This window comes from Wasmannia auropunctata, unplaced genomic scaffold, assembly GCF_000956235.1.
Source record: "Wasmannia auropunctata unplaced genomic scaffold, wasmannia.A_1.0 LD336064.1, whole genome shotgun sequence".
In the NCBI taxonomy this organism is placed as follows: domain Eukaryota; kingdom Metazoa; phylum Arthropoda; class Insecta; order Hymenoptera; family Formicidae; genus Wasmannia; species Wasmannia auropunctata.
This window is the reverse complement of record NW_012026826.1, coordinates 1182653-1185690: the sequence shown is the minus strand read 5'-3', so window position 1 is coordinate 1185690 and position 3038 is coordinate 1182653.

The window sequence follows — 3038 nt, the reverse complement described above, 5'->3', positions numbered from 1 at the left end:
ATACCAAGGCGACGCAGACGGAGATAACCTTAGACCAAGAGGAAACCAGCCTACTTTTTGCCGACAGGGTCTTGGGTCCAAAGAAACTAACCAAAACGTATCCGCCGATCTTTTGGAGGGAGAGACTCCTGTAGAAGAAAACAAACGGCCCTTTTCAGGGCCACCTAAACTCCACCCAAAATTAATACAAATATAAAATTTGTATAAATATTAAAATAAATATTAAAAATTTAAAGCTGTGAGAAATTTAATTCTCCACAATTAAAATAAACTTTAATATTTCAAATAGTTTTAATAAAATTTTATCTATTTAAAATTATGCATGTATATATGCATACATGTTAAAAATAATTGTTTATACACATAAATATAAAATATATATCAAGTAAGTTTTTTTTAATTATGCACAAAGTACAAATAGAAACACAATAAAATAAATAAAAATTATATATATATATAAATGTAAGGTAAACAATATTTAAAATTATATATAAAATGTAAATTATAATAAGATTGTAAGTTTAAATAATATAATTCAAAATCTAAAGACTGATTATGAAAAACTTTATCAAAAGAATATTATAAAAATATCTATATCTATACATATGTAAATACAAAAACTTACGGCTTAGTAATCATCTCAATATCTTTATCAATTCTTGATGTCTGTTCAGGCAAGAATGATTTTAACTGGGAGTCACTGGAACAATAAATTATAATTTCAGTGTATTTATTAGTTAATAATAAAAAATGTTAATAATAAAAATATTTTTATTATTAAAAACAAAAATATTTTTAAAGATATTTATACAAACCTATTTGTTTTTTCTTCCTCTGAAACATTTCTTTCTTCAAATATTTCTTCCATCTTCTCATCATCTAATGCAGTAGATATATTGCTGTAAATTATACAAGTATTATATATATATACATATATTAATTTATAAATTACAAATTATTGTTTACTATAAAATTGTTGAGTACCTATTTGTTTTCTCTTGCTCTGTAACATTTCCTTCTTCAAGTATTTCTTCATCCTGCATCTTCTCATTATCTAATATTGCAATAGATACATTGCTGTAAATTATACATGTATTTGTTAATTTATAAATTATAAAATATTGTTTAGTACAAAGACTACATATTTGGAGTGGAGAGAATGTATAATATTATAAAATGTCTATATAGAATCTACATTATAAAGACTTACTTTCTATCAACAAATATTGATGGTACAGCATCTGGATGAAGATAAGCTCTAGTCTTACTTATCTTGTACCACTTTTCTTCAAAATGTAAGTGGCACATTCGATAATTGCGATGAGAATATTCTGCACCCAATGCTTTCAGATCTAGGCGTTCACATGCATTTATCCATTGCAACCATCTAAACATTTAATAATTATCCAACTTGTTATTGTAAAGAAAAACACAAACACAAAAACAATATATATATATATATATATATATATATATATATATGTATATATATATATATATAGATGTATATATACATGAATTTTGAAACATAAAAATATTGTTAATGTACATCATAATATAAATGCATACATATACATGCTTTAAAAAATAATAAGTGAAATATAATAATACCTGTCATGCTCCTTTGGAAATCAAAATAAGTGTTGTTTATTCGCATTATTTTTATTGCAGTCCTTAACCATGCACCATCCACTTGATGATTTGTGGGCCATTATTTTCTTTTAAATTCTTCTTCTAAATTGTAACACCTGAAACAAAGCTAAGATCAAAGTGCTTTTCACCTTTAAGAGAATCGAAAATCTGTACAATTTTTGTACAGATAGACTATTCTCTGTAAGGTTAATCTTATATTCTCAGCTTTCTGATTGATATTTTTCACTTAACAATGACCACTCTTTACTATTCACTGAACACTATTGACTCAACACTATTCACTGAACACTATTCACTGATCACTTTATCACTGTTTATTTTTCGTAGAAGACATTCGTTGACCGTTCCCGCCACTTTCAGCTAAAACGGCCATTTAAATGCCTATATGAGCATCTCAACGGTCTTGACAAAGAGCGAAAATAGAGAGAGGAAATGAGATAGAAATAACAGTGTTCTGATTGGTTGTAAACCTCGCTCGCGCATGTGCAGTTCGTTTTTATCTACGCTGAAATCTGGACAGTTGCGCTACTGTATATACTGTGGTCGACAGCCTTCAACGTCGGCTATCACATATCTATCATTTCTCAAACGCTTTATGACCAAAGAAATTATATACATAGAGTAGAACAGGCATAGCGGCCTCTTTGAGTGGAAACGTGAGCTCATAGAAAAAGAAAGAAAATGGTAGAGCGAAGGGTACATTGATCTTTTATCTTTTTCTCGCATGCGCGATTGAACAAGGATGCAGATGGGCGACTCGTTTTCTGTCTCTTTTTATGTGCTCACGCATTCTTAGCTGGCTCCTCTACACCTTGTTTATGACTCGAAACGGACCTCTATAAGTGTGAGATGAGTGATACGTTGGTTGAATCGTTAACACAGAGAGGACGCCACCGGAGGACACGGAGATGGGGCGTGAGGTTGGACAATAAAATGATTTTGGTTTTGACTGTGACACTGAGAGCATTCATTCCGTAATTAGAACCCTCTAATAACATCATATGGTTTTAGAAGTGGCCAGATACTGAATTCAGGAAAAACTACGGTACGGAAATTCGATCGAGTGTTGAGTGTAGAGGATCGTCTTGAATAGAAGAAAGGAAAAAGTCGGGAAGAACACTCGATATGGCTTCGACGATTATAACCTCTTGGCAAATACCGGAACCATTAGATTTCACAGGAGAAGACTGGCCAAAATGGATTCGCCGCTTCGAAAGATACAGAATAGTGTCTGGACTTTCAGCGAAGCCAGAGAGCAGATAAATACCTTAACCCTGTTGAAAATGTTCGATTAAAACCGATTAAAATATAATCCGTTTTAATCGATTTGAATCGGTTTTAATCGGTTCAATCCGCGGCCGGATTAAAAAGTAATCGGTTTTAAA